At 50.9% G+C, this 24,674-nt stretch overlaps 1 protein-coding gene across 8 annotated transcripts in view; it reads right to left on the bottom strand.

Annotated features, from left to right (window-relative positions):
• The window catches only part of Hpcal1 (hippocalcin-like 1), a 106,556-nt gene that overhangs the window by 56,771 nt on the left and 25,111 nt on the right, over positions 1–24,674 (bottom strand). For 4 of the 8 annotated variants that reach the window (XM_063262355.1, XM_063262353.1, XM_063262357.1 and 1 more), the window contains exon 2: positions 11,650–11,781. The exons of 3 other annotated variants lie outside the window; for them this stretch is intronic. The gene's annotated coding sequence lies outside the window, so the exon portion shown is untranslated. Of the gene's footprint in view, positions 1–11,649; positions 11,792–24,674 lie in introns of those variants that run through there. One more of the 8 variants, XM_039112773.2, reaches the window with a different exon arrangement.

Raw genomic sequence — 24,674 nt, 5'->3', positions numbered from 1 at the left:
AGTCAACCATCCCGACCCGGCGGTAAAGGGTCAACCGCTCTGAATTCAGCCTCCAGAAGGAGCCTATGGAGAAGACTAACCTCTCCTCAGAAGGCTCTATCTCCACCTCCCATGAGGACTCTGCTGCCTGTCCGTCGCCTGGCCTCTGCCAGCCCTATCACTATAAGCCCACTCCACCCCAGAACTTACTGAGATGATCAGGAGCCCTACTCTCTGAGGATCCCATACTAGACCCAGACTCCTGGAGGCCTCACTCCTCCCTGTGTAGACAAGTGGCTGATTGAGTTCTAGAACCCAGCGTGGTAGGGCAGACACATGAAAGGCTAAGCACAAATAAATCCCTGGGTCCTTTTCAAGTTGTGTTCAGAGGAATGGAGATATCTGGTGTGTGTGGGGGTGGGGACATGGGGGGGAGGTTGGTCCCTCTTAGAGGAGAAAGGGGTGCAAATGGAAGAGGAGACTCTTACTTAGATGAGGTGGCATCTGAAGGAGGACTTTTCACAGTGAAAAGGCGTCTTATCAGCAATCAATCCCGCCCAGCATTTTCCCAGAATTTACCCATCGGCCTCCTGAATGAGCCCACAAACCTCCAGGAGGGCAGGAGGATATTGCCCTAACCCTTGTGTACAGAGCCCCAAGGTATTCCATCATGCTCAGGGGTCAAGCGTGGGAGTCCCAGGCCCAGCTCCCACACCTGCTGGGACGCGTCCCAACCAGGTTACAGTTCTCCGGCTCTGTGTCCTCATCTTGGGGGCTAAGGAGCCTGCACTCAGGAAGGGTAGGAGGATCCATCTCTGGGCTGGCCTGGAGCTCTAATGTAATCGCTTCCTTCCTACTCAAACACATCGGCCCCCCAGAGGTCCTGGCCTGGCATCCTCCCAGCAAACTTTCCCACATCCTGGCACCCTGAATCACCCTGGCCTGGCCTGCCCATCACCCCACAAGCCCAGTGTAGGCACTACTCACCCAGCACGCACGGAGCCAGCCTCAAGGCACTATATATTCTGTACACTCTAGGTGACCCCTACAGCCAGCAAACAGGAAAGGGTGACACCCTTTTTAAGAGACAGGAGGATCAAGGTCCAGCCGTAGGAAACAATTCACTCTGCACAGCCTTGAGGGGCAGTGAGGAGAGTAAACAAATCCTTTGACCTTGCTGACGGTGTCCAGGCAGAGGAACTCAGGGTTGACCTGAGTTCCTTTCAAATGAAGATCCTTAGGGATGGAGACATGGCTCAGTGGTTGAGAAAAGGTCCTGCTCTTCAAGGGAACCCAAGTTCAATTCTTAGTATCCATGTTGGGGAGCTCACAACTGTGCGTAAGTCCAGCTACGGGGGATCTAACACTCTCTTCTGGCCTACGAGGGTACAATACTACTATACTCATGTGCACCACCACCGCATCCATACACATAATTTAAAAATTTAAATAGTAACAAGATAATTCTTTTTTTTTTTTTAGACAGGGTTGCTCTGTGTAGCCCTGACTTTTCTGGAACACGCCATGTAGACCAGGCTAGCCTCTAGAGTACTGGGATTAAAGTCAGCTAAAATAAAATATTGTTTGAAATGAAGATTCTGGCTCCACCCAGGATACTTCATAGGTAAATTTGGGAGGATGGACTTTGCACCCGGCCCTCCAGCACTCGCCCCCCCCAACTTCTGCTCCCCAGCACCTGCCCAACTCCTGCTCCCCAACTCCTACCCCCCAGCATCTGCCCTCCCTGCTCCCCTGCCCCCGCACCCTGCCTCTCCCCAGCACCTTGCTTGTTCTGCACTGGAAAGTCATGCATAGAAGGCGTGGGTGGCAAAGCGTTAAGACCGTTCCTGAGGAGCCCATTCTAAAAGCTCCCAAGCAGGGCTATTGGAGTCCCAAAGTCATCAAGGCAGCTGAAGTCGGACTGCTTAGAGAGTAACCCCAAGAGTCCTGCCCATCCATCTATCTATAGATCTCTCCAAGCCGTACTTTCCTTGCCATGACGTCACACAACCACAGAGGCATCCACACCTCTCAGTCTTACAGAGAGTCTGAGACACTCTCTCAGTCTTACAGTTGGAAAAGTAAAAAGCCCAACACACCAACACACACCTCAGAAATACTGTGTGTTTATAAGGACAGACAGGGACACACACACACACACACACACACACACACACACACACACACACACACACACAGTGGGGAGGGGAGGCTGTGTGACTCTGGGAAAACCAGTTTCTCTCTTTAGGCCTTAGATATCCCCATCGGGCACAAGGTCCTGAAGCCCCTCCCTGCTCAGGAGTCCTCTGATTCATACTCTCTTGCAGACCTGCCCAACTGAAGGCTCAAAAGACCTTACCCCTCACTATTTCTGGTCAACAGAGGTCTGGCAGGCAGTGGCTTCAGAATCTGGGCAGGCGAGGGGGCTGGAAGCCCTTCTGTAAACAAACCACTATGCACAGACAATGCCTGCTAACCCCTGCTGACAAGGCAGGGACTGGTGGTTTTGCTCAGGCTGCTGAGAGGCAGAAGCTCAGGGCAGAACAAAGAGCAGACTCCCCCATCACATCACCTTCCCAGCAAATGAAAGCTATAAGACTACTAAGTTCTAGAGCCACGGGACAACGGAATGCCATACCTCCCCCTTCTCCCCTTCTCTGGTCCTTCACTCATCCTCTGTGTGTCCACAGAAAAGGACACTAAGGAACTTGAGGTTTGGCCTCTTGGGGAGTTAAGACTCCAGCATTCATCCTCTTATCCCCAGATTTCCCAGCTGATGGCCTGGGACACTTGTCCCACACTTGCCATGGGTCCTCCCCATGACCCAAAGAATCATTCATTCAAGACCAAAGGTAGAATGGATTTGGTCAGATGATGGAATATTCCAGACTCTTCTCTGGGATTTCTTCCCTTCCAATTATTTGAAGGCCATTAGGATCACAGACTGAAATTCTGGGGAAAGGTCATAAGTGTACCTCAGTGGGTAGAGTGTTCTTGACTCAACCTCCTGCCTACCACCACCACACAGAACAGGAATGCTGATATATGCCTATACTCTCAGCACTTGAGAGGTAGAGGGAGGTGGATCAGAAGTTCAAGGGCATCTTTAGCTACATAGAGAATTCAAAGCCAGCCTGGGCTACAGGAGACCCTGTCAAGAAACCAAAACCAAGCAAAACAAAAGGTGGGGAAGGAAAGGAGGAGTGAGTAGGTTCCACTCCTTGGTGGCTTTCTCACTAGGTGAGTGAAAGACAGTTGGTTTCCATGTTAGACACAGCAGTCCCTGTACAGATACTAACTAAGGTCTCCCTATGAACTGGCCACCATATTGTGTCAGTGTGCCATGCCCTGGGGTGGTCCTACACACACCATCATCCTTCTAGTCCCAAGTTGTAGTCTAAAGTGGAAGCCAGCACACTGACAGGCTGGTAGGCTCCATGGTGGCAGAACCCACATCTGCCCGTGGCATGCCGCTGCAATGGAGAGCCTACCAATGAAAGGCAAAGTCTGGCATCCTTGAGGTGCCCAATACCCTATACTGCTAGTGCACAAGCCAAGGGCAGCAAAGACTGTCCACAGATAGACGGGGAGGAAACAGACGGAGAGAGCCCAAGAGCCAGGCACCTAACAAAGCCAGAGCCTTTCTCACCTTCTCCATCTCTACAGAAGAACTGGCTGCCTGTTGGACCTCACCAAGTACTGCCAGACACGAATCCAGAGGGCCCTGACGTGCCCCCAACATACCCATTTCCCAAGCACCTGCACACAGCTGTCCACCACGAGCCCACCGAAGATAGTCTGCATCACTGTCGATTTCCCTGTTCTCCATGAAGAAGCAGGACTGTCTCAACACCCTACTGTTCACCCACCCTTTGCTGGCCAAGGTGGGGCCAGAAGCATTCAGCAATGGCAGCAATGGTGGACATAGTTTTGGATAGAAACTGGGGCTTGCACACTCTCCTCATTTCCAGCCTCTGCTCCTACAGGGAAGGCCCCTTTCCAGGGGTGCTACGCCACAAGGTATACAAGGTGGGCATGCAAGGTGGGTCAAATGCATACTTAGAGGAACTTCCAGGCAGGGTGAAGCTTCTGCACCTTTAAGAGTCAGTCCAGGAGATGCAGGGGCCCAGGTCACAACCAGGGTCCTGAATGGGTGAAGAGTCTTCTCCTATGCCTCTCCATCCCTCCCAGCTATTCCTTCATAATCGCTCTCTCCTGCCAAGACGGGACCGTTTTCTGTACAGAGAAGGCTGTTGTTTCATAGGAAGATAGTCTTATTGTTAGAGATGCTAGGAATGAGATAAGGAAGGGAGGGAAACTATCTCTTGATTTTTTTTTTCTCTAAACAGCAGTTAGAGAAAACAAATGGGGGGTAAATAACATTGTTTTGCAGATACCTCAGAGAGAGAGTGAGGAGGAAGTGGGGCGGAGGTGGGGGGTGTGTGGAGGAAGCTGGAGGAAGCATCGTGATGCTTTAAAGAACACTGGCTTCTTGCGGATCAATGCAGGGTGATCTAATAAAGATACAGAGGCTTCTATGCACTTCCTAGCATGCTTTGAGAGACGCGTCATCACAGATGTCTAAACCAGAGAGGAATCCGAGGGTGCTGAACCTCAGGGGTTCTTCCCCTTGTCATCCCCTCTGGGCTGCCCTGGGGTATCTGCCACAGCCTTCTGGCCATATGACACACAGGCCACATGTCACACAGCTCCCCAAGCAGAAAATGGTGCAAGATAAGAAAACATTGGGAAGGGCTGGAGAGATGGCTCAGCGGTTAAGAGCACTGACTGCTCTTCCAGAGGTCCTGAGTTCAAATCCCAGTAACCACATGGTGGCTCACAACCACCTGTAATGAGATTGGATGCCCTCTTCTGGAGTGTCTGAAGACAGCTACAGTGTACTGATATATAATAAATAAATAAATCTTTAAAAAAAAAAAAGAAAACATTGGGAAATACGTTATACTAGGAAGAGCAAAGCCAGGGGCTTGGGAACTTGGCCAGGTGGCTGTCACCTGCAAATCCTGGCCTAATTCGTCCCCCTACCCCACCCCAATTCTAGCTCGAATACAAGGACATTACTCCTGGACTGGGAGCGCAGGCTCTTCTCTGCTCCCAGTTGGCCTCAAACAATCCTCCTGCCTCAGCCTCCTACATAGCTGGAATGCATCACCATTCCTAGAGGACACTACTGTTTTCTTTCTCCTTTTAAGATATGCGTCTAGCTTTGGGGGATGGGGGCCTGGGAGGGAGGGTGCAAGTTTCAATGCTGTCAGGTAGGGCAAAGTTTGCAAGGTAAGGTGTGGGAAATCCCGGCTCAAGAGTAGAGGAAGGTGAGTGGTGTGCCTGGACCCCTTACAGGGGAGTGCTTCTTACTACTCAACCAATGCCCAGGGATGCTGTTTCCAGTCTCCAGACTGGTGGGGTCAGGATGCGGAGACAGAGTGCCCTGATGAAACCAGGCAGATGCAAATCCTGCGTTCACACTTGGACATTTCCTACCTCTGGGCCCAGGGGCCATGCCTTACAAAGCAGCTGCAGGAGAGAGAGCAGTGTACGTGACACCACACTGATGTCCAGCTCATGGCAGCCCTCCTGGGCACCTGTGCTCTATTATCTTGGCCCATTCTAGCGTCGTCAAGATTTTCTTCTGGCCAGTGCTTCGGCTAGCCCTCAAGGCTTATTTCACAGCCACTGCCCTGGTCCTTTAAGCGCAGGGACTTTCTCTGTGGGACCTTTCCCGATAAGGCTGGCTTCCTTGGGGCCTTCTAATGCTTCTGTGCTAGACTCAAGAGCCCTACACATGGATCTTGTCTCCTCTTCTGGATCATTGTGAGGTTTAGTAGTTCAGGAGCTGTGGGTCACTAAGCAAGTTGTTTAACCTTGCTGGGCATCAGTTTATCAAACAAGAAAGATGCACCTGCCCCATAGGGCTATGACTGGAATCTAAAGAACAAATGAGTGAGTGAGGGAGTCTGGTAGATAGTAGTGAGCATCTCCTAGGTGCTGGTGACTAGTTTAGCTTTGAGCCCATTGCCAAAGTTAGATGATACATTTAGGCCATGTCCACGTGGTCAGAGAGCAATGCTCACTTCTCCCATAGAGGAAAGACAGTTAAGAAAGGAAGGAGTCAGGATATTAACTAGCTGTGCCAGAGAGTGGAAACCAGGCTCCGAGTCTCACGGCACCAAGGCCGGCAGAGATGCAGATGGCCTGAAGTATTTTAGTACTTAGGCCCGAGAGGGCTCTGCACCTAAGCAAGTGCATTCCGTCAGTGCAATCTCACAGCTGCTTCAGGGCAGTCCCAGATAGGACAGCAAGGGCTAGGGGCTGGCGAAGATTAAAACAAAACAAACAAAACCCTCAGACACTCAGAATGCCTACCCAGACCAAAACTGCTTCTCAAGGGCAGAGAAAGGCCAAGTACCCACTTCCGGAGTCGGGGCTGCTGCTACTGCCCCTGCAGCTGGGACTGTCCTCCTCCCCCCTCCTCTCCCTCCTTCAGTGTCTCTCCCACACCTCCTCATATCTGTCCCTGGCTCACTCTCCCACACACTCAGAGAGTGGAGGGGCAGGGCGGAGCAGGCCCTGATCTATGGCCTCGAAGTCCAGTCTTGCCCAGAGTATCTGCCGACCAGTTCTCTCACCAGCTACGAGAGAGTAAGTTTTGCCTAAAGGCCCACAAATCAGTACCATCCCACTCTCTGTGTGGTCATGTGAATGTGCCATGACTCATGGGAAGGGCATGCATTCTCCAAGAGGGGCCCAGTGTCACTGCTGTAGCCTCAGCCAGGGACTCCCATCCCCAAAGAACAAGGAAGACCTGTTTCCAAGACTCTCTCTTAAGGATGCCTTGTGGGCCTTAAGATTCTACAATGAAACCATCCTTCGGAGTTTGTTCCGGCCCTGTGACCTAACGTAGTTCTGTTTCTTCTTTAATTATAATTTGGCTCTCAATCAAACTCTAGAAAATTGTGGAGGAGCAGAAAGGGATTGGGGGGGGGCAACCTCGTTGATGAAGCACCCACCTGGCATGCCTGGAGACCATTCTTGATTTAGGAAACATGGCCATCTCTGTGGAGTCCAGTGCAAGCCAACCATTCCATCTCAGAGAGTCCTTGGCATCTGGAGCAAGTGGCAGAAGACTCGTGCTCACATAACTCTAAGAAACACATGTGGGCTCTCTGGCCACAAAATGGGCAGGACAGAAATCCTTCTTATGAGGGGGTGGGTGTAGAAGGCAGAGGTGGCCCTTCCAAAGTCCGTTAGGACAGCAGGGCTGAAAATGTGTCATCAGGGTCACCCCTGTGGTAGGAAGTGGCATGAGGGTTGTCGTCCTCTTAACCTAGCCCTGCTTTCTCAGAGAGTCCGCATACCCTTTCAAAGTTTGCTTTCTTGTTGACCAGTGCAGATCAAAAATCACTAAAGGACCAACCCACCCCACAGGTAAGGATCAGAACTCACTACTAAAGAGCGTCCTAGCCTTCCAGGACAGCAGGCTATTTTTGTTCTGCTGGAATATACAGAAGGCTATAATGATTGACATCTGGACAGAGGACCACAGCAACACTGAGACTCCAGAGGCCACTCCTCCTGAGGAAGCACTGGGCTCTGAGCTCCCATTCTTTAGCTCCTACCCTGGACTGTTGTCTGGGATTCGCCTACGACCTGATGCTCAGATAACAGACTTCAGATAATGAACTTCTGGGATGGCTGTGGCTGCAGAGGAAGTAATGGGCCTGGATCCTGCCCCAGCTTGCAAAGCCTCCGATGTGTGACAGCTAATGGAGACACAGTCACCTGGTTCTGGAACAATTAGTTCAGCTCTAGACAGAAGCGCCAGGGGGAAGTCAGCCTGTGAGGAAAGCTGAAGAGATCTAAGACCGCAGTGCAAAAGTTGTAGTGATATGTTAGTGAGGTTCCTTCTGAGTGGATGCCTTGGGACTGGGAGGAAAGAAAGGAGGGTCCCAGACAGGCTGACAGGAGGACGCTGAGGGAGAGCTCTTTCCACTGAAATGTGAGCTGGGGAAGGAGAGACAGGGAGCAGAGTTCCTGTGTTAAGTTCTTGGGGTTTTAAAATATTAGCCTGTGTTGGTCAGTTCTCACTGTCAACCAGAGTTTGGAATTGCTTAGGAAACAAAGCCCTGGGTGCGTGTCTATGTGGGTGCCCCCAGAGACTTTACTGAGGGTTTACCGAGGACCCACTGTGAAAGTGGGCTGCACCTTCCCATGATCTAGATCAGTGGCTCTCGCCTGCCTTAACACTGTGACCCTTTAATACCAGTTCCTCATGATGAGGTGACCCCCAACCATACAATTCTTTTTGTTGCTACTGCTATGAATTCTAATATGTGTATCTGTGTATTCCTGATGGTCTTAGGTGACCCCTGTGAAAGAGTTGTTTCCCCACACTGGGAACCGATGACCTAGACAGAGTCCCAGAGCGAGTGAAAAGGTGAGTCGAAGTGGAGCAGCAATTTTCATCTCCATGCTTCCTGACTGGATGTAACATGGTCCCAATTCCCTCCCAATTCCCCACAGCTACAGGACTGGGTCGCCTCAAACCCTTCCTTCTAGAGACTCCGCTTGCCAGGCGTCTTGTCACAGCAAGGTGTGACTAACACACACCTCCACTGAGGGATAACATGCTCAGCACACACTTCACAAGACCAAAGTATGGAGCCCAGTTGTTTCAGAGGTGCGTGTGGCCATCACCACAATCCACTTTTTGAACTTGTCACCCTCCCAAGAAAGGTCATAGCAGGGCCAGAAAGACGTCTCGATGATGAAGGTGCTTGGCATACCAAGCCTGAAGCCCGAGTTTGGTCCCACCAGGACTTTACATGGCGAAGAGGGAGAACCAACTCTCACAAGTTGTCCTGATCTCTATATGTATGACAACAGTATGTTTAATACACACACACACACACACACACACACACACACACACACACACACACCCCAGATGAAATCTTTTTTTTTTTTTTTTTAAATCTACACTTACTACCATTTTCCCCTGACTATCATCCCAGGTAACCAAGTATACTGTCTCCGTGGCGTTCTTTGCTCTGAAGATTTCATGGAACTGGAATGACACAGCCTGCCATCTCCTGTGATGGCTTCCTTCTCTTAGCATCTCTTTCAGCAATGGACAAGGGTTCTGATGTCCCCACATCCACTCCTACACCTGCATCTGCCTGGCGTTCTCAGAGTCTTAGTGGGTATGGTGGGCCCTTTGTGGTGGTCTCAGATTGCACGGCTCTCGTGACACTGGGCACTCGTGTGCTGGCGGTCCCTGCATGAATTCTTTAAGAGATGGCTGACATTGACTGTCAACGTGATGGGCTCTAGAATCACCTAGAAAACAAACCTCTAGGCGTGCCTGTGAGGAGATTTCTAGACTGGGTTAGCTGGGGTGGGAAGACCCACCTTAACTGTGGGGATTTTGGATTGAATAGAAGGGAGAGAGTGAGCAGAGCACGGACTGCCGCACCCCTTCCTGACTGTGTTAGCAACGTGACCAGACACCTCCAGCTCCAGCCAGGGCCATGACCAAAGTGCCAACAAAACCCTGGCCTGACGTTTTTCTGTGAGGGTTTTTTGCTACTCCGTTGTAAGATCTCTTTGCACATTCCAGTTACAAGTCTAGAGTGAATGTGTCTTGCAGTCCGGCTCGTCTCCTCTCAGACCTCTTTTCAAGTCCTTGCTCGTGTCCTTTGAAGGGTGACCGTGTTCTCTTTCAATGTTTGTTCTTTCTGAGTCATATCTACGAAGTGATGGCCTATTTCAAGGTCGCGACTTGGCTCAGTTAGCTCCTAGAAGTGTTCTAGTTTTAGCTGCTTTATGTAGGTTTTTGGTATGTTTTGAGTTAATCCTTTTGTACAGCATGACATGGGAGTCCAACCGTATTCTTTTTTTCATGCAGACTTTGAACTTCTGATTCTCCTGCCCCTACCCCCCAAGTGCTGGGATGACAGGGATATGTCATCAAGACTGGTATGTGAGGGGCTGAGGTCTGAATCCAGAGCCTTGTGCGTGCTAGGCAAGCACCATGCCAACTAAGCCATACCCCAAAGTCCTGCCTTTCTCTTTTTTAAGGATAAAGGTCAGACACTGTAGGCTAGGCTGGCCTAGAACTCATGGCAATCCTCCTGTCTCAGCCTCCTGGGCAACAGAATTACAGACATGAGTCACCATGCCTGGCTTGTTATTACTTTTATAGTAGTGGAAAACCATGATAAAATTTCTTTTTTAAGATTTGCATTCCATTCTGACACAGTAATAATGGGAAGAAATTCAGAAACGTCCACAGCCATGGCCAGCCAGCTGCGTCACAGGAGCCAAGAAAATTCCTGGGCGTTGTAACAGCAAAATACATAGGAAGGATGCAAACAGAGCAGCGTTAGAGAGGGACCGGGCACCCAGGGTGTAGCTGCTGTCATGGGGAATATATCAGTGATAAAACAGATCCTTTCATTTGCCTGAAATTTGGTTAAGGCCCTTCACGTACCTCTGTGGCCCAGCTGCTGGGAACTTCACAGAGAGCTTTTGGCAAAGAAGCTGGGCTACTAGACCAAACAGGCGTGAGCCACATCACGCCACACACATCCGGATTTCCTGGGAGGCGGCCAAAATCCAGATTACTTTAAAAAGAAACCCAATGTTGCTGCTTAGCGTGCACAAAATTGCTGAATACAATCGAGTCTGCTTCACGTCTCTAAATCCTTAGCCGTCCCCGTCCCATCCCCTGCACCAGCTAGGCTTACAGCAGACCTCTCAAAACTAGATCAAAGCATAGAGGAACACACGCTTGGGTAACTGGTCGGGACACCCCTAAGCTGGACTCTCAGGTGGCCCTGCCCCTGCCCCTCCCTCCCCATCCCCATGACCACATTTTTAATATTGAAGCAGCCTGCTTCACTGAACCTTGTGTGATGAGGAACCTAGGGACTGGATGTTAAGACGATGTGGCCGACATCCTCGGCCAGGTACTTAGTGGTGTCTGATGTCACAGAGGAGGCCTGGGGGCTTCCCAGACCAGCCCCCCTGCCTCCAGGGTGGAATAAGAAACCAGACAATGTGGAGGAGACAGAGGTGCACTTTTACCTGAGAAGACAGGAGCTAGCAGAAAGTTCCAGAAAGTCTGGGGGAGCCTGAAAGAAGAGCAGGTATTCACTAGGGATGACAACCCCCAACTCTTCCGAATCAGGTCCTGGAAGCCATGATGGGAGGCACTTCAAAAGAAGCTTTGGTAGGTCAGTGGACCAAGGTTGGTTGTGAGCCCAGCCTTTAACTGCTGAGCTATCTCTCTAGCCTTGGCATAGTTGTGAAACGGGGTATCCCCCTGCCTGCCCCCCCATTTGCACAGCACTTTGGTTCACACTTGGGACCCAGTGTTGGGGGGTTAATGTTATGGGGAGCACTGTGAGGCAAAGGGAGGGATACTTCACTCATGAAATTCTTGTGACTTACCAGTGCAGGAAAAACCCTTCCCCATCCCACTTCCACTATAAGATTCCGGTGGAGGTTCTACCAGGCCCCCTCGCAGCAGTGAGACAAGGCAAGAAGCAGATACTCAAGTCCCAAAGAGCATTCATTCGTCCTGAGCCCAGACCCAAAGACCCTCCTGCTCCCAGAGTGGCGCCTACACTACCGTGAAGCTGAACTCACCTGGGCAGCGTCTCCCAGCGGCTGGCTGGCTGCTCGCGCTCTAGCCGGTTGAGCCAGTGCTTGGGAGACTCCTGGGTGTTTAGTGCTTACCGCTGCAGCGTTCTTCTGGGGAGGAAAACAGCTCGCAGCAGTCTGCAAGCCAAAGGTGGGTGGGGTGCAGAGAGGGAGAGAACACGTGTTTAAAGTCTCCCATCTCCGAGAGGTCCTGAGCCCCACCAGGAAGAAGGGGAAGGGAGGGGAGGCTGCCTAGCTGTCTGGGGGAACTGAATGAGAGATGTAATAGACGCAGAAAAGCAGGAGGGGAGAGGGTGGGAGAGGGAAGAGAGACTGAGTGCTGGTTTCAACCCTTGTCCATGGTGGAAACCCGGCCCGGGAGGTCCTGGGTATGTCATGCTACCCTTTGCCAGCACAAGGACACACAACCAGCCCCAGTCTGAGGCTGTCGACCTGGCTGGCCAGCTGCCCAATGGTACAGCCGGTTCACACCCTGACCGGCTCCTGATACGGGTCAACTCCAAGCTGCTTGGGGGTTTGTTTTGCTTAACTGGCCAAGTGGACAGAATTGGCACCAACTAGGGGTGGAGGTGGAAGTAGGCAGACATGCTCAAATTTGGAGATGAAGGATTGCCTCCTCAGGGATTCCATAGCCCCGAATAGGCCTATGGGCTTCAAAAGGCCCGAGGCAGGCTGAGTCTGACCCTTTCCATCTCCTCCCGGGGTGGGGTGGGGGGGTGGGGTGGGGGTGGAGGTGGGGTTAATATTTCTTTTGCTGTGTCCTATGTCATCTAAAGATGACCATTGTGTCCTCATTACCGACCACTGTCACTACTCTTTTGGTCTACATCCCTGCCCCCCAGAGGGTCAAAGACAGCCAGGTGGGTGTAAGCCATGTTCTGACCCAGAGGCCTAAGGACCCCAAGGCATACGCACTTCGGTTGTCTGCTGCATGGACCCAGACAAACACACACACACACACACACACACACACACACACACACACACACACACACACACGGCACACAGACCCATCAGATGTGTGCACAGACTCAAACTTCCATTTATTTCCAAATCAACCCTCATGCTTTGGCTAAACATACCATCTGTGTACCCACCCAGACTACACAGAGAAGCCTCCAAAACATAGCAAAAAAACAGAATCTTTTGCTTCAGAATCTTTGTGCGTGCAGCACCCATGCATGCGTGTATGTGTGTGTGTGTGTGTGTGTGTGTGTGTGTGAGAGAGAGAGAGAGAGAGAGAGAGAGAGAGAGAGAGAGGGAGAGAGGGAGGGAGGGAGAGAGAGAGAGAGAGAGAGCTCGCACACAGACAGTGTGAAGTGTGAGAAGTCTCCTTACTCATTTGATTATAAAAGATTTCTGAGCCACCAGATGGTACAATGGGGGCTGGGATACCAGGGTCATTATTCTTATTTCTTTGCACGGGGCTCCATTTCAGGGCCTGAAAGAGTGATATCCAAGAAGCTATTCCACAATTCCACCAAGACAATGGCCGGGCGACTTTAGGAACTTGGCTTGCTTTTGCACCACTGAGCAGATGTGTGCCCTTTCTCACTTCCTGAATAAACAGGCTCTGTGCCAATTCAAGGCATTTGGGTTCCCCTTACTGTCAAATGGCCTGCCCAGGTGGGGCCTGAAATCCAGGCTCTGTTATATAATTAGTCCTGGCTCAGACCTACCACCACCGCTCCCTGACAGACAGCTTAGCTGGTCCCAAGATGGCTGTGCTAGAGTCAACATCAAAGGCGATGTCCCCTGGTGCTGTGTGCAGGGACAGGAGCCTGTGAGATCAAAGCCTCAGGGTGGTGAGTTCACTGTGGTACTTAATCGGGTCACATGGCTTTGCGGCCTGGTTTGTGTTTGGTTTAGCTTTCAATAGGGGAAGCTTCAGCCCTGGTTTCCACACAGCTCAACTGGTTATAAAACAACAGGTTCTGAGCTCCAGGGAGGATTCTCCGAGGAAGATAAGCCCAGGTAGGATGTGCCATGCAGACGCTCCCTGTACAATGCCTACAGGATATCACACAGCATGGATGTGGAAAAGCAGCTCAGTGTTCCCATAAGCAGAGGAGGGCAGATCTGCAAGAAGACCATGATGGTGGTGGTGGGGAGAGCCTTTGGCAGGAACCGTGTACTGAGGGAAAGCATAGCCAACCATATGCTCAGCCTGCCCTCACATACACCCCTCTTCCTCCTGTTGCCCTCACATATACCCCTCTTCCTCCTGTTGCCCTCACATACACCCCTCTTCCTCCTGTTGCCCTCACATACACCCCTCTTCCTCCTGTTCCCCCTCCCCTCTCTCAGCTCACCCCACCAAGGAATAGCAGGAGGCTTTTAGATGACACCAGATAACCATCTAAAAGTCCCTTTGCAAGAACTGGTTTTACTTCTGCCCTTGGCCTTTAGATCAGTGCAGCTCCAGTTGGACCCTGCAAGCCCAGCACTGGACATATGCATCCCAGTGTCTGTGGCCAAAGACAGTGAGAGCTACACAACCCACAGTTCATCTCGGGGCAGGTAATGGATGGTGCTTTTGGTTCTTCACATGTCGGTCTGAGTTACCACCTGGTTGTTTTGTCCTTGAGAGAAAGCTGGGACAGGAGGGTGTGCTTTTTTTGCCAAAGCGTGTGTTATAGGGGCAGAGTGGGCCTCTGTGTGCAGCTCGTGTGGGTGCTTTAGGGGAAAGGGAGTGTCTGGCAGGGAAGGCACAAAGGGGAGGGGAGGGACAAATATTATCGCAAGGGAGCAATGTTCCCCTTCTTTTAGAACTGTCGACCTGGTGAGCTGGAGCAGTGGCTCAGCAGTTATGAGCACTGGCTGTTCCCACAGCAGAGGCTCCCATTCAGGTTCTCAGAACCCACATGGGGCGGCTGCCTGCAACTCCAGTTCCAAGGGATCTTATGTCCTCCTCTGGCCTCTGAGGGCACTGCATTCATATGCACACACCATATATATATAATTTAGAAATAAAATAGGGCTGGAGAGGTGTTTCTGCAGTGAGAAGCATCCCTGCACTTGCAGAGGACCCTGGTCTGATTCCTGGCACCTTCAGCTGGCAGCTCACAACTGCCTGTAACTCCAGTTCTGGAGGAATCTGCCCCTCTGGCCTCTGCAGACACCTACACTCACAAATGCACACCCCCACACAGAAAGGCACATACTTAAAACAATAAATCTTAAAATTCTCACTTAAACTCCAGTTCTTCTTTTAGGAAAGAAAATGCCCCCCCTTTCTCCCTCCCCCTCTCCTCCCTTCTGTTCCTCCTCCCTCCCTTGTTACTCTCCCTCCTCCCCTTCTTCCCTTCCCCTCACTCCTCCCTTCCTTATCTCCTTTCCCTCCCCTCCCTTCCCCCCTTCTTTCCTCCCTCCCTTCCCCTCCATCCCCTCCTTTTCCCAATTCACTTTTTCCTTCTTCCTACCCAACACTCATCTTTGACTGAAGATGGCGCCTGCACCAATCACTACAGGAAGGCAGTCCTCCTGCCTAGTGGGGTTCTGAGTCCTGGCGGTAACATTCTAGGGAGATCAGAGACCTGGTTTTAAACCGACTTCAGCTGAGGTCAGTTTGAAGTGTTCTCAAGTTGCAGAACCCAACCCTCTCTATGCTTGGGGCCCCTCGCCTTTGAAGACAGCAAGACTTCTAAACTGTAGAGCGCAAAGCAGAGGTGAGACAAGCCTGCCCAGCAGCCCAGCAGGCATGGGGGAAGTGTGACACAGGGGCCTGTGTGTGCAGGTTTACCGCCCACACAGTCCAGTGGCTTCCTGACTTACCTGGGTCACAGGGAAGTCTGGCCCCAGCAAAGATGCCCAGGGATGCTTAGCAACCACTATCACAGTCATTTTGACACTGGGGCATGAGAGCCCTGGCTGATCATACCAGCCTCAGTATGGCTGGCTCCAGACAGACATGTGGTCTCAGCAGCTTCCAGAGTACAGAGGAGCCAGGGGCAGGAAGCAGAACAACCCCCACACTCATGGCTACATAGAGGACAGACAGTTCTTACCACAGTAGTAAGGCACTGACTTCCACACCGAGCCCCAAGCCAGACCTCAAAGGCGAGACAGTTGATCTCTAAAGTTCCCACTTCATGGCCTTTCTCTAAGAAGGGGGTAGGGAAGACCTCAGAGAAGAGGTATAAATGCCATGTCCAGGCCATAGCCTTGGATTCCAGGCTCGGGACAGAGAGGCTTTTGCATGGCTGCAGGAACATGCTAGGCCGGGAACGAACTGTACCTCCCTTCACACAGAAAACTGGGGAGGAAGGCAAACAAAGCCTGAGTAGAGATTGATGGGACTCCCAGAAAGGCACTCAAGGCATGCCTTGATCCAATCCCAAGGCTCAGACACCTTAGCACATGCTGTTCCTTGTGCCTGGAACACACTCGGCTGAGCCCCTCCCACGTCAACAGCAAGCCAGAGGTCCAGAGCAAGTCTCAGGCTTCCCTGGGAGGCTTCTCCCATGCTCCAGGCTGGTGACTCTTGTTCTGGGGCCTGGTCATCTACATATACACTCTCCCATTGGCTGACCAAAGAAGGTCACAGGCTAAGTCTTGTTTGGACTGTGTCCAGGAGCTAGGGCTGGCCAGTCTTGACTGATGGCAGGTTGGACCTGCCCAGACCATGCAGAGACTCCAAATGGGACCGCACCCCACCCAGCACCGACTCAATCAATCAATGCCAAGTTCACACTGTTTCTCACCAAAGAATGAAGAACTGTCTCCAATCCTGCACATCCCCTTTCCACTGCAATGGGCAGGGGTGCTTTACAATAAAGGATCCCTGAACTCCACTTCTTTGGGAGGGTCTCTGTTTCAAGATACCGACCCTCCCCTCCCAAAGCTCCCAAATTCCATCATGGCCAAGTCTGACCGCAGGGAACTCTCTGGAACCCAGTGGGACTTGGGAGTTGTTGGAGACACTACCCAGGACAGCTGGTCTGAAGCGCGTGTGTGTGTGTGTGTGTGTGCGTGTGTGGTGTGTGTGCGTGTGTGGTGTGTGTGTGTGTGTGTGTGTGTGTGTGTGTGTGTATGTGTGTTCTTTTAAGAGAACCAGTCCCTCGTACATGATGTGGAGTTTGGCTTGCTGGACCATGCCATGCAATTTATTCCAAACCTATTACACATCAGTGCAGAATCTAGAATTTAGAACAGATGTTCTACGAGGGGTGGGGAAGTGGGATGTTTTAACCCAGAGGGAAGGAGTTCAAGGCTCAAATGACATGGGTGGTGTGATCAGGAAAGCGCTGTGTGTTAGGGAATAGGGCCAGGACAGAGTGAGGAGACAGGGGCCTGGTGCTTCAGCAAGCTGCAGGTCCCTCTTCAGGCCTGTGAAGTGAGCCAGAATCTGAGAGGCCAGCACTATAGGAAGTTAGCACGTGGGAGCAGAGCTCTGGCCTGCGTTAGACCTGCTCTGTCCCCTCCATGCTTCATCCACCTATACCCATGGGGTACTTACCTGGGGGGGAGAGGGGTGTGCCAGTGTCTGCTGCTAGTGTCCTCTGAGTTCACCTTCTACTGTGGTAAAGGACATTCTGAGTCACTCATTGTGGAAAGCACATTAATAACTGGCACATTCTTCTAGAGAGTTCAGAAACACTACGCCTAAGTCCATGGCACAGCTTCCAGCACTGTCCTACCTCATCTTCCATGGCCAGAGTCAAGCTACACTGAGAACAGTCAGCCCAAGAACACTTGCTCCCTCCTGTTCAAGTGTGGACACCTGGCACAGTGAGACTAAGAAATTCTGCAGTGGCACTCAGCTGGTTAAGACCCAACTGTATTTCAGTTCTATGACTGACTTCTTGAAGGAGCTTGGAGGGAGACAGGAGGGCAACCACTTTCCATTTCATTCCCAGATAGGAAGGACATGAAGTCAAGAGTGATAGGGAAGATGGTGGATGTTATCTTGGGAAAACACACATGCACACATGCACGCACACACATATGCACATGTGCATGCACACGCGCACACGTGAAGAAAACTTTTCCTCTTTAGAAGAACATCATCCAAGTGTCTTAATCTGGGCTAACCAAGAACACTCCACACCATGAGACAGAGGACAGTGTCCCCATCTTGAAACCTCAGGGCTTCAGATGCTCCAACAACAGGAGGACCAACACTCAGTCACTTCAGGAGGCTTGCGAGCCCCAGAGACGACTACTCCACTGGGCCTGTTGCTAAGCTAGCTCCACAGAGGTGCAGAGTACGCAAGCCAACTCTGAGGTCTGCTGTGTAACTTGGCTTCTTCTAGACCAGCAGTTCTGAACCTGAGGGTCAGATAACCCTTTCACGGGGGTCACCTAAGACCATTGGAAAACACAGCTATTTACATTACGATTCATAACAGTAGCAAAAGTACAGTTATGAAATAAGCAGTGAAAATAATTTTATGGTTGAGGGTCATCACAACATGAAGAATTATATAAAAAGTCACAGCATTAGGAAGGTTGAAAACCGCTGCTCTAGGTCTCTACTTCCCTTAAAACATAAACTCACCTCATTCGGTTGAGGATGCTTAAACTTCGCTCTGACCAGGCAGGATGGTGCACACCTTTAATCCCACCACTAGGGAGACAGAAGCAAATCTCTAGGTCTGAGGGTAGCCTGCTCTACACAGTGAGCAGGCCAGCCGGGGGTACATAATGAAACTCTATCTTGAAACAAACATTTTTTTCTCTGTAGAAATTTCAAGATAGAAAACAGAAAGGCACAAAGGATGGATTTTGGACTCCAGAATCCTATATCCAGGTCACAGTGCATCCCAATTCCTTTGTGCCCTCCGGTGCATCTAAGGAACTCGTCACACGCATCCTATCACTCCACTGGTGGCTGCTTCAGCATGCCCCACGGTTGCCTGGACAATTACCTGAGCTAATACATCCTCAGATGCCAGGAGCAGGCAAACAGGAGGTTCTCCCTGTTGACAGGGTTCCTGCCCTGCTGCCTCTGCCTCTGCCTCTGCCTCTGCCTCTGCCTCTGCCCCTGCCCCTGCCCCTGCCCCTGCCCCTGCCCCTGCCCCTGCCCCTGCCCCTGCCCCTGCCCCTGCCCCTGCCCCTGCCTCTGAGGTAGAGCCATTTTCTGGTTCTTGAACAAGCAGAGACAATATTGATTGACAGGGCTGCTTCTGGTGGGACACAAGACTATGAGAGAAGTTCTGTGATCACATCCCCAAGCATGCTGCGTCAGTGTCCGACAAGCTGACTCTGGGTACAGGTGGGCTCTGAGCACTGCTTCACCCTCCTCAACACCACCTGGTACCCAACTTAGTGCTGGGCAGAGAGCAGGGGACAGTCATCGCAGGCACCACTCTGTGGGACCTACCTATCCAGGAAGACACACAAATGCCCTACAAAGTGGGAGCAATCCCACTTTACAGATGGGTGTGGTGGAGCTTAAAGAACTTAAGTGGGCTAACTTAACATGACCAGGATAATATTCTCAAAATCACTTCGTTTCCTTATGTGACTCCCCATAGCCTGTCACAATATTCCTCTTCTTCCTCCTCCTCTTCCTCCTCCTCCTCCTCCTCTTCCTCTTCCTCCTCCACCCCTCTCCCTTCTCGTCCTCCTCCCACATATGTGCATATGTGTGTGATGTATGTCTGGAGGCTCGAAGTTGAAATCCAGAGTCCTTTTCCATTGCTCTTCATCTAATTCACTGAGGCAGGGTTGAAATTGGAGCTCAGCCACTCTGTTGGCCCAGCTGCCCACTTGTCCTAGGGAATGCCTTCCTGTCTCTGTCCCCCTCCTCCCCCAGTTCTGGGATTGAAGGTGATCATGGCATCTATGTATCTACTACATGGGCTCTGGGGACCTGAATTCCAGTCCTTATGCTTGTGCAACACAGCTGGGTTCTCTACTCAGCCCTGGGGTTTCCAGTTGACTCCCAGGGAGATACACTATAACAGATAATCAAATTCCAGGAGCATTTCTTATCTCCTTGCAAAGAAGATCAGCAGTCACTTCTGGTTCCCTCCTCCCTGCCCCCCTCCCAGGCAATCCCTAATATAATCTATTTTGGGTTTCTTTAGATTTGCCTATTCTAGAAATTTCACCTAAGTAACACAATATGCCTTCTTCTGTGTCCGGCTTCTTTCACTGGGGGTAATATTGTCAAGTTTCCTTTATGTGGAAGCGTGCCAGTTTCTTTTTTTATGGCTGCGTAATATTCTACTGTTTGGATCTACCACATTCTGTTTACCCATTTAACAGCTGGTGGGCATCTGGGCTGCTTCCACTTTGGAGGCTATTAGGAGTAAAGCTGCTATGGACGGACAGCCATAATTTGTGTGCACAAGCTTCTCTACTGTTTGAGGTTATATACCTGGAAGGGGAATCACAGAGTCAGCTGTCAGTTCTTTGTGCAATCGTTTGAGGAACCACCAAACTACGTCTTGGTGGGTGTGGCTGCACTGTTTCTCACCCCTATCAGCAAGGAACAAATATCTCCATGTGTCCACTGACACTTGTTATTGTCTGGTTTGTATTCTAGCCATCCTGGAGGTGGCACATAGGGCACTTAGAGCTTATGTTGTGTAGCTATGATGTCCCTAAAGTTTGTCAAAGCAGCCATGTAAGCATGAGAATCCCTAAGATGAGCCCATAGGAAAGTGCAGGCTATGCTGTTCCTGCCTCGGTTTCTCTGCTGGCCCTGAAACCAGAGACTTGAAGCTCCACAGGGTCCAGGCAGGGAGTATGAATTATCTCTGGGTCTGAATAACACTTCAGCATTGAGACGGAAACCATTCCAACGGGTCTACTTTTGTCTACTCAGGACATCCCATATAAGCAGGGTGACACAGTATGGTCCTATAGAGCAGCCATGACTAATTTTTTTAAAAAGTCACTCTTCATGATAAACAACCCCTCTCTTCAGTTGTGTGGACAAACAGGATTTATCACACTCCCTGACTTTTGCTAAAAATAGTAAATCTGTTCCCCGAGCCCAATGATGGTCAGCAATACCTTAATGCAGATTAAGCCGCTCAGCTGCAAGCTACTGGGCCTCAGAGGGCAGACCCCAAGGTTCCACGAGGACACAGCTAGGGCCTTCCTGAGGAGCTGCCTGCACTCAGACCTTTTAGGAGACCCTGAAAGGCCTCTTGAGGCCTCGTGAGGCCTCCGTCCTCTGATAGAGAGGGATGTGCTCCAAGCTTCCGGCAAGCTCAGACCTTCCACAGGCCTCTTCATGAGTTGTCTTCCACATGCCATCTGCCTTCCTTCAGGGCAAGTCACCCCAGAGAGAATGAGAGGAGCTGGATGAGAGGAGCTGGGGGCATACCTCAACAGAGAGGCCCTGCCCAGCCTGCATGAAGTCCTGGGTTCTACCCAAGGGTTGCAAGGAGATGAAAAAAAAAATCGAAGACCCAGAATGGCAGCCCCAGCCTTAGCGCTAGGTGTCAGTGATACCCCATTAATCTCTGTATTTTATTTTCTGGACTCAAACCATTAAGGCCAGGCCACATCAAGGGTGAGGGTTGCAGACACAGGCATGCAAAGGGAGACCACCTCCTGCGTGCATGAAAATCAGATGTTCATCACAAGGACAGAACATACCGAGCTACATATGACAAAAGGAGAAGGGGAAATGGTGCTTGCGAAGCAGCATGTACCACCGCCCCACTATGCCACCACCCCACCCCCACCCCACCCTACCAGCCCCCACTCCCACCCCACCTCCCTAAGACCCCATCATACTATCCCCAACTCCCACACCTCCCCACCCCCATGACCCCACCCTCCATTCCCATCCCCATCCCCATCCACCACCCTCAGAACCCTCCACTACAATGTCAACATTGGCAAGACACGGAAACATTATTGAACGCACCGTTCAGGAAAAAGACAAATGGGAATGGTGGCACACAAGTATATCTAACACAGAGATAGTATGTTTCCCTTAAGGTTCTACATGTGTGGTGAGGGGATAAAAACTAATATGTCCTTCCTCCTTGGGCACAGGGCTTGCTGGGGAAGGAGAGAGTGAGGCAGGGAGCCTGCTCTGTTGGACAGTACTGCTCTCCACAGTACATTCAACAAGAGTAACGGAGGCAGTGGTGCTGGTTTTGACCGAAGTATACACATACATGTTCATATACATCCACAGAGGCTGGACGGCAATGAGACGGTTTTACTCCTTTACAACTGGGAGCAGCTGGAGGACACTGGTCTGTGTGCTCTGCTTGTAGGCAGCAGAACTCCTTAAATGGACAGACACAAACGGAGAGAGACACCTCGGCATGCAAATAGGGTTGAATTGGGGAATGACGAGGATTTGGAAAAACCATATCTGTGTGTGTGTAGATGTATGTATGTGTGTATGGGTACACACCAAGATACACGTGTGGAAGTCAGAGTTAGTTCTTTCTTTCTACCGCGTGCAGCCCAGAGACCAAATTCAGGTTGTCATACTCATAAGAAAGCGTCTTTATCCACTAAGCCATCTTGCTGGCCATGGTGGAGTGCCCTTTTTGGGGTGGTGGGCTTTGCTTTTCTGTATTTTCTAGGCCAAAATATGCAAATTTGTGTGTAAAAACTGAATTAATTTTTTTCTTCAAAAATCAAAACCAAGATGAGGCATGGTGGTGGTCAACTACAGAACAGATCTCTGTGAGTTCAAGGCTAGTCTGGTCTATCTACATAGCAAGTTCCAGGCTGGTGAGAGCTATACAGTAAGATACAGTATCCACATAATCAAACCAAATCAAAACCAAAATGGCCAATGTTGACCACCGGAACACAGGGGCTTTGGGAGTGTATGCTAAGAAACTCCAACTCAACCGGAGGGTTGGGGCAGAGGTGAGAACTTGGGCCTTGAGAAGCAAGACATTGAACGCAGGAAGCCAGGTGACAAACAGGAAGTCCCTGACCTGGATGTGTGGGCAGATGTGAGAAGCCAGCCCTAGTGCTGGCTCCCTTGACCTGCAACCTAGGTTAACTATCCCTCCCTAGAAAGCTCTTAGGAACAGGAGTCAGAGAGACACAAAACCCTGAGCCCAGGTACTGGCCATCTGACTTACGGTTCAGTCAATTTTAAGATGTGAAAATTCTATTATTCACTGTGCTCAGAGGCCAAAGGAAGAGCAAGGACAGAGGCCAAGAGCAGCCTGGGCTTCTTGCAATAAGAACCCCACAGCCTGTGACCCTACGACCTTCCTCATAGCCCTGGTTGACGCCTTCCTTGGCCACGCCAGGCTTCTCTGAGCCTTCATTGGCTGAGACATAACCTGCCCCACTCCACCCACTCAGGTCTAGCTAGCCTAGGGCTAGTGAGAAACCTGCTGAATTAGTTGAACAACATGTCTCCACTCAATCTGATGACCTACTGTTGACATTCACTCAAGTTCCTAACCCCTCACCCCCAGGGGAGAAAGTCTGAATCTTCTACCCCTGATGTCTTCCCTCAGTCATCTTCCATCTAGAGACTTGAGACAGACAGACAGACAGACAGACAGACAGAGAGAGAGAGAGAGAGAGAGAGAGAGAGAGGACACAGACACACACACACACACAGAGAGAGAGAGAGAGAGGACACAGACACACACACACACACACACACAGAGAGAGAGAGAGAGAGAGAGAGAGAGAGAGAGAGAGAGAGAGAAGACACAGACACACACAGTTTCACAACTTCTCTCTTTCCCTCTCCCTCTCCCTTTCTCTCATTCCCTCTCTCCCTCACCTTCCCTAGCCCTTATCTTCCCTATACTGGGAGTTACACTAACCTTCCCCCACCCTCTCTCCCTGGTACAATGAAGATGAGCCCTACCGCTGCAGTTGTCCCTCTTGAGGTGTTAACAAGTATCAGCCCATTTTTCCTTTAGACAAAAGCCTGGTGTCTTAGTTAGGGTTTCTACTGCTGTGAAGAGACACCATGACTATGGCAACTCATAAAGGAGAGCATTTCACTGGGGCTTCTTGCAGTTTCAGCCATTTAGGCCACGACCACCGTGGTGGGAAGGATAGCAGTGTGCAAGCAGACAAGCAGCATAGAGGCAGCTGAGAGTTTTACATACAGACCAGCGGGTAGCAAGAAGAGATGATGACGCTCTGGGCTGGGCTTGAGCATCGGAGCCCTCACAGCCAGTCCCCAGTGACATACTTCCTCCAACAAGGCCACACCTCCTTAGAGTGCCACTCCCTATAAGCCTAGGGGGACCATTTTCTTTGAAATCATAACACCCAACTTAGGAGTTCAAGGGTCAGCCTTGCCCTTATCTCCCACCCACTTTAGACAGGAATTTAGTGAAGAAAAGTTGGGAGGGCCCAACACGGTCTTGCTGAGAAACACCGAGGGGTGGCAGCCAGGGTTGAGAGAGGCTCCAAGAACATAAGACACCTCTTGGGTAGACACTGGCTGAGGACACTTCTAATCAAGTGACATTTAAATGGAAGGAAGTCCATTCCTGAGAGGTAAGAGAAAGAAAAAAAAAGTGTTGGGTAAGGAACAGCAAGCAGATATTGGAGGCTCCACCCTAACTCGGTGTGACCTCAGCAGAGTCACTTCCCCTCTGGGAACCACTGTGTCATCTTCTATCGCGGCAGGAAGGGTGGGGTTTGATAAGCAGGTCCAGCATTAAATTCACAGAATGTCAGCTCTGCTTCAGCATCTGTGGCTGAGGAACCCCGCGCCTGTCCTTAGAGTAGGACACGGTCCTTTGTACTGAAAAGTGCAGGTCAAGGTAAGGCCCCTTACGTCTCTGCTGAATCCAGCCTTTTCCAGACCTGTATTGTTGGGGAAGCTCCTTGCTTGGCATCGGGTTCAGTCTCCCTTGGGCCTGTGGGCAGGATGGAGGCACCACAGGCTTCTTATTGGTGTCCTTCCTGATGCCAGGGAACATAGCAGCATCTTGCTCCCAGTATCTGCTATCTCCATGTAGCTTGAGAGTGGATCCATGTGTTCCTCTTCCCCAAAGCCATGTCTGTCCCCTGTCAGTGTAGCCCTTATCCACAAGGCTGCAGTGAGAAGACAGTCCGAGGCCTGGCCAGTGCCCCAAAGCAGGACTGTG

This window comes from Rattus norvegicus, chromosome 6, assembly GCF_036323735.1.
Source record: "Rattus norvegicus strain BN/NHsdMcwi chromosome 6, GRCr8, whole genome shotgun sequence".
Taxonomy (NCBI): domain Eukaryota; kingdom Metazoa; phylum Chordata; class Mammalia; order Rodentia; family Muridae; genus Rattus; species Rattus norvegicus.
This window is presented reverse-complemented; position numbering and strand designations above follow the sequence as displayed.